The sequence below is a fragment of the Anser anser genome (assembly GCF_964211835.1).
Source record: "Anser anser genome assembly, chromosome: 20".
Lineage (NCBI taxonomy): Eukaryota > Metazoa > Chordata > Aves > Anseriformes > Anatidae > Anser > Anser anser.
In genome coordinates this window covers 463,149-475,306 of record NC_139741.1, presented here as the reverse complement: position 1 = coordinate 475,306, position 12,158 = coordinate 463,149, and the positions used below count along the sequence as shown (strand labels likewise).

Genomic DNA, 12,158 nt, shown 5'->3' with positions numbered 1-12,158 from the left:
CAGGGGACTCAAAGCCAAAACACAGCTCGTAGTGTTAGCTGCTTTCAACAGCAACGTAAACAAAATACAGCCCCAGCCTAAGGAAAGAAAACGTACCAATTTAGGTAATAAGGCCAGGTAGAGCTTTCTCATATTGCCTCGTTTTCTGCCAAATTAAAAAGAACCTTCTGAATATTTTCTTTACTGAACAACGTTTTCTTTCTAACAACTCAGTCTCGAAATAACTGCACTGCTATCTGATGAGCTGACAGATAAGGGACCATTCAGTCTCTTTCCAGCACTGGTACACGCTTTGCATTTCTCCTTTGTGCTGCTAATTGACTAATCTCCTATATCTGCACTCCAGTCAGATTTCTTCCTCGCTGTTTTCCTCATAAAGTAGTGCTGTGTATCTTCTGAATGTCTGTTTATTACCCAAAATAAACAAGACTGTACAAAAAAGGTCACACGTCCTCTTCAGCTTCCAAAATTAATCATGTTTCTCTTTATCTTTAAAATGTAATTTAAACCACAGTTGAGAAAGCTGCTTTAAAATATTACATTCTTCCCTGATGAAATCTTTGAGAACTCTTAATTTCGTGTTAATGTGCAACAATTTTCTTCACCATTTCACAGTTTTAGGGGAACGTGGTATTTTCTTTTCACAAGAATTGGGCCTAAAACCGTGCATGTGCTTGCTGCAGAATGGATGGAGATGTCACCACTGCAAGCTACTGCCTCGGGTGGCTGAGAGCACTTGCTGTACCTGGTAGTGCTGGGACAGGGTATGCGGCTGTCTCCTGACACAAATCAGCAGATTTTTATCTCCTTCACTTTCCTGCTGAATCTTCATCTCCCTGTAATGTGTATATCCACACAAGAGCTAATGGACCATGTTTAGCAGTGTGAAAGTTACATACATGTGAATATTTGCAGGATGCTTTTCATTACCATAGTGCCTATTATTCCCTATCCGTACAGTGCTTAGATTTCTGGTAATACAGCCAGGAATCATCCTGTCAACCCCTGAATGAAATAACTTTTAATGAAACCCATAAATGGTTTTTAAAAGTCACAAGTGTCTCCAGCAATCGATAAAGCAAGCTTGTTGGAACTGTGGAAAGACTCCAAACACACAAGATGATCAGGCTGGATTTCCTACAAGTCAGGCACGTGCACTTTGAATATCCTGTGGTCCATAAATAGATTTTGGGAAGAAGCCAGAAAGCTTACAAAATGGTGACTCCGTTAGTCCAAAGGTGCCATGGAACTCCATTTTCACCACGGTAAGTGCAAGGGTGCAGCCAGTGATCGTTAAAGGGTAGAAGGAGCATTTGGAAACACATTTGAAGAATACTCCTGGGAAAGAAATCTCCAGCTGGAGAGCTGCACCAAGTCATTATTGGAACTAAACTAATGGAACAGCCATTAATAGGCAACATCAAAGAAGCAAAAACACAACCTGACCTTCCCAGGACCAAAAATGGTCTCTTCGGTTTTCTCTGAAATTGACTAAACTAAAAGCCTACTGTTAGTTCTCCTTTATCTTCTGTAGGCTTTTTGTTCTACAGATTCTGCACCTGACACTTAAATTTTGTCCAGCTTTACCTTACAACCTAGCACAGTTTCCACAATGAATCCTAACAGCAACTTTGAAAGCCTGATACAGAATACAAAAGGCTGCAGAACTTGGGCTGGAGTCTCACCCTCTGAGAGAGGCAAGCATTGCCCCGTGAGGTTAATTGTAAGGATGCATTGCAAAGGATGCCTGGCTGGCCAGGAACACTTGGCTGCAGCTCCAAAGTCACTTGAGAACACCTGCATCAGCACCAAGCTCCAGGGCAACACAGGGAGGGAAGGGAGCAAGGTGGTAGCTGGGGGCACAGGCAGGGCCCCCGCTGCCACTGTCCTTTGGGAAGCTTATGCAGAGTTGTTGGTGACAGCAGGACAGTCACCAAAGTTGCCTGAGATGAACCAGGTTCAAGGCAAAGATGCTCAGCAAGAATTTTAACTGCCAGCCCCAGCAGCAGCAGAAGGGAATCTTGTCCACAGCAACATGTCATGGATTTGGCAGTACTTTGCTTTTGCTGAAAGAGAGCTGTTGCCTCTGCAAAACACCGGGAATCCCTCAAGGAGCAGAGCATACCAGGGATTACTCAGAAGGCTTTGCAAGTCCAAGCCATTTTTTTTTCCTTTTTTTTTTTTTTAAACACCTTTCTTTAGGAGTGAATCTCAGTATACCTGGTGGGCAGAGTTATCACCTCATGGGGAAAAAATTACACAGTAGCTGTCTTAACCTCTGAAATGGGACTGAATTCAGATGAGTCTGCCATCACATTACATGGCTCTGAAGTCAGTGAACCTACTTTTCGAGGGCCGTTAAATGTCATTTCTTGAGTTGCAAAGCATCAGCCCTCGGAAACCTCAGGTGCTACAGGGGAAGCCATGGCTCTCATGGCTGTGCATCTCACCTGCAGCCCAGGGGATGCAGCCTCCACTTGTGGCCATGCTGGCTGTTAATGTCCTTGGCTCGAGCTCAAAGGGGGGACCACGGCCCCTGAACCACAGGAGGATATCTGCATCACTTTGTCACCCCATGATATAGCATGCAAAAGCAGTCAGCAGGCTCTCAAGTCCTTAAGACCCAAAATTCATTTATATTTCTGGTCTTGGGATGGCATTGGCCTCCATCTTCAAGGCACATGATGATCATGACCCAGGCTAACTCCAAGACTCTGAAGCTCTCAGCAGTCACATACATCCAAGTCATAGCAAAGGTCCCACAGGAAAACATTTTTACTTTTACCTTGGGTCAGGGATCCTCAGGAGGTTTGCCCAAGTCTCAGCACGCTCCTGAATTATCTAAGCAGCACAGGAGCGCTCATTGCTACCAATACATGCAAGCTGTGCAGCATCCTCAGGCTTGTCATCACTGATCCATTTTAATGGTAGAAATAAACCACACAATGAATATTAATATTGCTGCATAAGCATTGGCACCCTGAAAAATTCTAGTAATCATTACTAGTGACATAATGCCATGTTGCTGGAGAAAGAAAACAGACACACACAAGTGGTTTTCTAATCTGCAACCCACTCATGTGTTAATTAGACACACTGGTCTGATTGAAAAAGTGGGGTTGTGCACTTTTTTCATTGTTACTAAGCTGAAACTATAGTTTTCCAATTAGCAACGACAACCCTTGCATTTCACCCTTACGAAACAAGCACACGTGGTCTTGTTCACAAGTGTATATATAAAGGAGAGAAATAAACCTATAATAAATGACTGGATAACTTTGTTCATATATTAGTTTTTACATTTCCAGATGAACCTAAGAGCCTGTAGAGTTTCTGCCACATTTCAAAAATAAAAAAATAAAATCTTCCTTTCAATTCTACTTTCTCAATTTTTCCAGGAAAAATCTCCTGTTTTTTCCAGAAACATTTTGTTTATCAGTTCTTCAGTTTGTGCCTAATTTAATGAGGTTTAAGCACAATTTACTCTTTTTCTGAAGATGATGACATATAGCACCCAAGAAAAGCATTGTCAGTCACTAGAGTGTAATAAGTAAACAGCAGTTGCCAGGTATAAATCCACAAGACATTCCATTTTCTTCTAAAAACACTGTGTTTTGTTTTGTTTTTCTTTTCCAAAGTTGTATTTTCAAAATAAATCTATGAGTTGGAACTTCTAGTGCTCCAGTTACCTTCGGCTCAGCCACTTGCACGGGCTGCACATTGCAGGAGCCAGGGAGTCCCCCCCAGAGCCGTGGCCACCTGCTGCCCCCCAGCTGCATGCAGCAACGCCAGGGCAGGCAGCGCCGCCCCCGCCCGCACTCCTCACCCCCAGCACAGCCAGCCACTGCACTGTCCCGTTAGTCAGGGACAGTCACCACTGCATGCATTAACTCAGACATTCAGTGGAAATACACTTACGATGTTTTCTACTAGAAATTATTTATTCAGCTTGGGTAAAAGGCCGGAGTCATATTTTTAAGTTTGTTTCAGTTTTGTTTCAGCTACAACTGATTTATCAACAGTTTTGCATTTTGTAAGACTCTGGAATATTTGCATTATTCAAAGGCAATCCTCTCTGTAATCATTCTTTATAACAAATAGGGAGCATATGAGATTACCTTTAACAAGAAAAAAACGTATATGTGCAATAGCTGATGTGCCCAATAGAACGCATGCTCCATTAGGGCCATGAAATGCTTGCGGTCACTGGAGATGCAGCCAAGTTTTTTGAGCCTATGCTCATTATCTCACTAATATCTGTATCAGATTGATTTAAGGCATTAGAAGAATTAGCAAACACAATAGGAAACAGTCAGAATTAGTAGCCTCTGAGGAAATCTCTTCCAAATGGCTTGTGGTGGAACGTAAGACGAGCGAGATAAGGGGAGAATAACCAAGAGTTTCTTGGATAAAATAAATTTAAGGAGAGGCTTTGGGAACACTGAGCTACTTTCCTTCTGGACTGGTTTCCACTCTCATTTCCCAAGCTGAGAAGAAAGCAGAGAGGGAGGCTTCCCCATGGGCTCCCAGCAGGAAGCTCCATCCAGAAGGAGACATCTACCAGTGGCTGTCCCCCATCCTGTACAGAGTCTGATTACTTCCTCATCTCTTTCTACAGAACCTGGAAGTTAAAATCACCTCTGGGAAGAATATGCAAGTAAAAAACAGGTTCAATTGCTAGTGTCTCAAGAACTGCAGAGCCAGACTTGAAGTCCTGCAGGTCCCAGCATGGGGCGTTGAGCCATTCCTCCCTGGAGGAGGCTTGATCCAAGAGCAGTGTCTTTTTCAGGGCACAATGGAATATCTCCCACGCTCCAGCTTGAAAAAATGCTGTTAAAATAGGTGGCATTCAACCTCATGCTTAAAGAGAAACACATGAATAAGTGTTCCACATGCTGTATTTAACAGTAATCTAATTATGTTAGGTGTTTTCATCAAATTATAAATGTATTCAAAACTCCTTTGCTATTTATAATTGATGCAAATGATGAAAGGCAGTCAGTATGAATATTTTTTTCCTATTTAAGAGTCTAAATCAGTTTTTGGTTTTCCAAAAGGATGAAAAATTCCCTTCACAGAAGAGATGGCTTAATATGGTCATATAAATAATGTAAAATTGCAAATTGAATTCTTTTACACAGCCAAAGAGCATGCTAGAAGAAAATCAGAATCATCAATGAATAAACAAAATATTATTGAGCCACAATGCTCTCTTGTAGTCACTTAGGTCTTCTCAAAAGCAGCTGGGGTGCTGCCAGCTGAGGTGCCACCGCAGAGCAGTGGCTGTGTCAACAGGATGTGCCCATCAACAGAGATTCAAACATAAATGAGGTTTGAACATAAAGGTTTTTTTGGGCCTCAAAACAGGCAGGAAGATCCCTTGGTGGGATTTTGGTACTTTTGCTCATAACCTCCCGGAGCACCCCCGGCGCGACGTCTGGGGAGGAGGGGGCTCACCCGGTCCCCCCCCTGAGGCAGGAGCCCATCCCAGCCCGACTGCTCACCTGCACTGGGGCACCCCCACGCCCCGACAGCCTGGAGGGGCCTTGCGGGGAACGCGAGTGGCATTTGCAGATTCCCAAACGTCCCAGAACTGTTAAAGGCAACTGCAGTACAAATAAGAACAAAGTATTTGAGACTGGAATTAAAGAGCAATAGAAATTCACTTAAACCAATGAAACTTCTCTTAAATTTGGTCCTTTCTCAGGTCTGTAAATTACAATATTTACGGGGGGTGGGAATAAAAGCTATTAAAAAAAATTGTTTCAGTGAGTAGCAGCTTCTGACTTCTCACAACCTGATGAAAAGGAAAAACCAGGGGCTTATCTTTCCACTGACCTCCAGAAGTGTAATTCCTGTGCACGGTCCCATTGACATTTTACATCAATACAACTCTCAACTTACCTCCCTCAGTGGGGGGGGGGGGGGGACACACACCTTATTTTTGTTTTGACATAGAAGAGTCAGAGCTGTTGTCCAGCAATCAGTCCCCAATTTCTTCTGCCCTGTAAACATACAAATATCAGATGAGACGCTTAATTAGGTGAAATGGCAGTGACTCATAAGGAGTCAGAAATGCAATCAGTACCGAAAGAGCAACCCAGTATCTATCATTTTACTCTATTGAGAACACTTTGCCTTCCACTTCTTCCATACAATTAAATTTACTATGGGGAATTAAAGTGCAATATTGCCCTCTTCATATGCATTGTTATTAAATTAGCCTACAATTAGCAGTAACATATCATACTTATAACATTTACTATACTTGATGGTTCCATCAACATAACCTTATTGTTATCTATAGCAGCAAGGATAAAAATTAAAATGGTATTATTCACTTTTAAGGAGCCACTGACAAGTTCTATCCACATTTACAAGCATCTCTTCCATCACATTTAGCCACATTCATAAACTTTGTTTATATTTCCATATAGCCTTTTTGTCCTGTTTTTCCTGGGAAGACAGAGAAGCAGAAAAACCTTCCTGCCCTGCCTGGTGGGACAGGGAGGCAGAGGGGCAATGGCTGGTATCCAGCTCCCACGAGACAGAGACCAGATCTGCCTGGAATGGTTGGGGGGAGTACTTCTGCCAACAGCACCACCAGTTCTGGAGCTACCCTGTGCCACTCAGTGGGATTTGGTCCCCGAGTCCTTCCGCACGTCGGAGCTTTTTGCCCACAAGGATGCGGTGTGTGCTGGGCGCAGAGAGCTCTGGGGCAGGTGCCTCCTGCACAGACGCAGCAACTTCCTCTGCTGCAGCCATGTATGACTACCGGGACCTGTAAACCAAGCACAAATGCTCTTCCATGCTCTTTTTTCTTTAAGAAAAATGCAAATTGTGTCATGCTTGACAATCTGCAAGCTGAATTTGGCTACTGAGGATTCAAAGTGAGCTGTAATACTTGGTAAACCTGTCAGCATTTAAAGCCCATTCCATTAAAACCCACCATAAGATAATTGTAATGTTAGCATTTTCCCAAGGCATCAGAGACAGCAGCACAGAAGATGCATGTGCAGTGGTGAACAGCTGGCATATGAGCTTTTGTGTTGTGCCTGGCCAGATTTATATATCAGGAGGGCAGAATGACAGGCTCTGATAAGTGATAAAAAGGTGGATTAAGGTTTGTAAAAAGCATTTATTCCTGGCATTTTTGCATTTCCAATGAAGTTAAGCCTGAGATTTTGCAGGGAAAAAAAAAAAAAAAAAAACAACTCCTTTGGTCAAAATGGAAGTTAGGAGAGATGTCTTAGGAGTCCCTGGGATGACAATGTTATGCAACAAACATCTTAGACCAGAGCACATGCCAGAGAGATGCAGAGCTCCAATTGCTCCCAGCAGCTGTCACAGCCAAAGAGGGTTTTATCCACTAAGAGTCAAGCTCCTAAATAAATTAATACATAGCCTATGTAATCTGAGTCACAATTTCAGATCCCTCTACTTTTTCAGTACCCAGCTGGAGATGCTGTACCAGGGATTGTTTGGTACTGCTCCACCATTCAGTTCCTGAGAATGCCCCCCTTTTAAAGTTGACAGAAGTTAGGTACCGCAAATCATCAGCAGTTTTGGAAATGGAATCAGCAGGAGTATTCTGGTGAGTTCTGACCACTGAGCCTGTTCTGTTACTTACTGGAAAAGAGTGTGAATTAAAAAGATGGATGTCAAAGAAGAAAATTTCTGTGCTCTGAGTGGAAGAAGCATTTTACTGTAGCTAGCCAATAATTAAGATTTGAAATTATGCCTTTGAAGAAATTACATATAACCCCTTCCATTGTAAATGGACATCAGGTTCCTCAAAGTACTATGAAAGCATTCGCATATGGCACCAGTGCCCAGATGAGCATGTTGTAATGAGTTGTCACATTTACTGAATTCAGGGGGTTAAAAAACACAGAAAAGTCAAGTGACACTTTCTTGGGCTCACAGTAGTCTCAAAAGAGTCTAGAGAAGATGCAAAACAGAAGTCAGCTAGGTTTCTTCTCCTCTGAAGAAAGGCTGAGAGAGCCAGGGATGTTCAGCCTGGAGAAGAGAAAGGTCCGTGGAGACTTCACAGCAGCCTTTCAATACTGAAGGAAGGCTTATAAAAAATGGAGAGCAACTTTTTGCTCAGACAGGTAATGATAGAACAATAGGGAAAGGTTTTAAACTAAAAGAGAGGAGAATTAGATTAGAGGTTAGGAGGAAATTCTTCACTGTAAGGGTGGTGAGGCACTGGAACAGGTTGCCCAGAGAAGTTGTGGATGCCCCATCCCCAGAGGCGTTCAAGGCCAGACTGGACAAGGCCCTGGGGAATCTGGTCTAGTGGGTGGCATCATTGCCTGCGGTGGGGTGGAACTAGATGATCTTTAAGGTCCTTTCCAACCCAAGTCATTCTGTGACCAACCCAAGCCATTCTGTGATCAACCCCAGCCTTCCATAAACACGAAGAATCATCCTTTCTTCCCACATGAGTGTTCAAGCATGCAAGATAGCAGGGGGGAAATTTGTTTCAACAGTCATATATTAGCTGCACAGAGCAGTGCATGCCTCAAACAACTGCAGAAGATGATTTTGCACCTCCTAGGACCCAACAAAGAAAGACAAAATTCCTCTTAGAAATATATCTATTCACATGGACCTATCCCAGTGCACAGTCTTAAAGCCAGGGCCAAGATTTAGCCATTGGTTAGAGAGAATATTTATACTTCTACTTCATACAAGCTGAGTGCAGAATCCACCATAAATAGGTAACAACACTAAAATTACTTTTAGAAATGAAGTCTTCCATTTTTCATATGGACAAGGAAATACATTTGAATACTAATAGCATTCATCTTTCCCTTACAAGCAGTGTTTCAGATTTGCAGTCTGGTACAGAAGAGCAGCATGGGGAGGAGGGGTATATGTGACCACAGTAGTGACAGTTACATAATTTTGCAGTTCAAAAGTTATTGGAACATTTCAGAGTATAATGCCCAACAATTTGCATTCCAGATACCTTCCATACAAACTGAAGGACTCCTAAAGGTTACATACCTCCGCTTTAATGCTTGTGCCCTTTTCTCAAATTAGTGGTACAGTCAAACTCTTACGAGATCGTATCTTTGACACAGAGCAAAATTACGGTAATATTCATGTGCAGTTTTATCCAGTATAACTCCTATTTCCATGGGATTAGAAGGGGAAAGAATGTCCCATTAAACTATATTAAAGAAGGTGATATTCACCTTCCAGCTATAGGAATACATTTGAGGACTACATATAACATTATGTGGGAAAAAAAATAGAAAATGAAAATTCAAAAGCAGCAACAAGGATCTAAGCTATTGTGTAATACAATTCCAGCCACAATTTAGTGCTGATTATAATTCTAGGTTTCTAGACATAAATGAAGGAAACCGGATGAAGTTTGGGGGACTGTTTCTACATGTATAATTTAAAAGGGTGCCTGTGCCAGCTGAGGATCCAGCCTTGTCTGTGAGAGGCAGGGTTTGAAAGTGTACTTTGCCTATGATTTGGCAATGTCCAGAATGCATTCAAATACCCTCACGCTTCCCTGAGGGAAAAGAAAATTAACAGTAACAGCAGACGTGCTCTGCACAGATGGTAAATCTTCCTCCCCATGGAGGACGGAGCAGTACAAGGCTCCTGCCAAGCACGGTTGTGGCACACAGGAGCAGCAGGGCAGGCAAACTGCCACACCTCTCCCGGAGGGCGTCTCTGTCCCAGGGCAGCGCAGGGCTGCAGGAACAGCTGCCATCAGGGCCAGTACAACAGCAGGGCATGAGCCCAGCCGGTCAAAGACGGGCTTTGCCCAAAGTACACATCCTCGCCGCTGCGGGCAGGGAGGGAGGAGCTGCTGACCCTGGAACAGCCACAGCCCCGTCAGCAGAGGCCTGCGGTCAGCAGCGTGCTGCAAGGGATGTGCTGAGCTGGGTAGACCCTGCCCACCTCCCAGCACCCAGACACTCAAGCACCAGCCGAGCCTTTCACACTTGCTGCCAAGACACCTGGTGACTTTAACAGCACTAGAGTAGTGGAGGCAGCTTGACAGAGGTTGTGCTGTGACCAGGACCCAGTCCCATGTCAGCTTTTTGTTTCAGTACTAGACAGCCCTGAAGAGGTCAAAAAGCACCAAGCAAAAAGAGCTGGAGCTTCAAATTGCAGGTGTGAATTAGGGGCTAGGACACATATCTGCCTGAACATCTCTGGTAACAGAGAATACTAGGCCCTTCTTAGGGGTCTAAGAAGTAAAGTAAGTTGTGCCCAGTTATTTACCCAGCTCTTCACCCTGAACCTTTGAAGTCTGGTTCCTGTCCCACGGGAGCACTGAGGTATGATGCAGAACAACTCAGGTGTGCTGGGGCACCCCAGGCAGGTGCCACAGGGCCCCCTGCCAGTGTGGTAGGGAGCAGTGCCTACCCAGCCCCTGAGCCGTGCAGCCCAAAAAACACATGGCCATTGTTCAGCACCTCCATCCCTTGGATGACAAATCTTCTGCACATGGAGCTCAGTAGCTGAACAGGTCCTGCAGGCCAGGGCAGGGCCCCAGCCTCAATTCATTAAGCCTGATACCACCCATTTTAATGATATCGGAAGCCAGTACCTACCTGCAGAATCACCTTGCTCTTCAGTGAGGTTTTCCCGACTCCTGTGGCTGCTGCACAGCGCCCACAAACCTACCAGCTCTGCTTCTACATGCAGGGCTTAATGAAGCTGCTTTACCATCTAATGAGGCTGCAGATGTAGGGCTTGGATTGACAAAGGAGGAATAAGAGTACTTGAGGTCATGCCACATCTGAAGTGCGGTTTATTAGTTAACAGAAGTACTTAAGTGCAATAAAACAAGGCGGCTTTTGTTCCATCGCTTTCCTGAGCCTAGAGCCCCTGGGAGTTTAAAACACCCTGAATTAATGCAAGCGAAGCCATAAGCATTATCTATGCCCTTCACAGAACAGTCATTGCACAGGTCTATCTTCCTCATCCAATTAATTCATGGCAACAGACTATTCCATACCAAATCATGGGAGGACTCACACGTAGCTCCCCACATACCTTCTAGCTGAGCAAGCAGCATAGTTCCCAAAAGCTTCTGCAAACTCTGTGCAACTAGTAACAGACTAGAAAACACCTATAGGATGGCTGGAAACCATGCCATAATACAGCCATCAGTTATTGCTCTTTACCTGGACCTACTGGGTCATCCACCTCTAACACAGACCTCTCTTGCTAGCATCCTTAGCTCTTGCTTTAAGCACCAAAAAAAACCAACCCCACAGTAAGCAAAAAGTAGAAATATGTGCCATCCAGAAAGCCCTCGAGAGTACTGGTCTGTGATACCAGAAACGGAGAGGTGACCCACCAAGCTGACCCCAGCCTTGTTAAGAGGGTACCACGACTGACACCCTCCAACTTTCCACAGCTCTACAAACCAGCTGGTGTTAGAGCCTGCTGGCTTTTATAACAGCCAGGTGCTGATCATGCCACTGATTGATATCTAATAGGCCTGAGATTCCTCTTCAATGGCTACTCAGCCAAAACCAAACCAAACCCCAAACCAAAAACAAACAAACAAATAAACAAACAAACAACAACAAAAATGCATCAGAAGTGTTATTTTTAATCACTGTTTCTGTAAAATAAGGCTAGAACTCTTTTTATCTAATTCTGTGCCTGTTTTGAAGATTTGTCAAGGAATTTCTACATGTAGTTTTGAGAAGCTCAAATGAAAGACAGCATAAATAAGTAAACACTTATTATTCCCAGAATGCAGCAAAACATGATTAACAAACTAAAGCCTACTGAAAGTCCTGGATTTCTGCTTTTAAGTCACATAGACACTTTTGTGGACCATAATCTCTGTCTCCATCAGAATCCCAGATAAAAAAGAGGTTTTTGAAAGGACTTAACACATTACTTCAGTTCGACTGCCAAGCAAGCAGACAACAAGAAAGCTAGAAGAAAACCTTTCACTTGATACTGTGGGGCAAACCCAGTGCACAAGCACTTGCAGAAAAACTCTAGGTTCTTCCTGAGAAAGTTTTGTTGTCACAAAATACAGTTGAGTAAGAAAACTTTTCTTTGTCCAGGAGGGAAGAAGATGGAGAAGCTCCGGGGTGTTTCTCCTCACTGTTCCTCGATAGAGTGGACAAGGTGGAGTGACCAGGGCGAGGACACCA

General features: G+C 43.7%; 1 long non-coding RNA gene across 10 annotated transcripts in view; it reads right to left on the bottom strand.

The window, feature by feature from the left end:
- Positions 1-11,840, bottom strand: part of LOC310884337 — a 186,659-nt gene extending 174,819 nt beyond the window's left edge. The window contains exons 1-5 of one of the 10 annotated variants that reach the window (XR_014574171.1): positions 11,342-11,461; positions 10,590-10,730; positions 5,938-6,005; positions 5,505-5,606; positions 7-2,911 (exon numbers count right to left, since the gene is read on the bottom strand). This is a non-coding gene — a long non-coding RNA (uncharacterized lncRNA). Of the gene's footprint in view, positions 1-6; positions 2,912-3,922; positions 4,861-5,504; positions 5,607-5,937; positions 6,006-10,589; positions 10,731-11,319 lie in introns of those variants that run through there. The other 9 variants (XR_014574172.1, XR_014574173.1, XR_014574164.1 and 6 more) reach the window with 9 other exon arrangements.
- Positions 11,841-12,158: the final 318 nt, after the last annotated feature.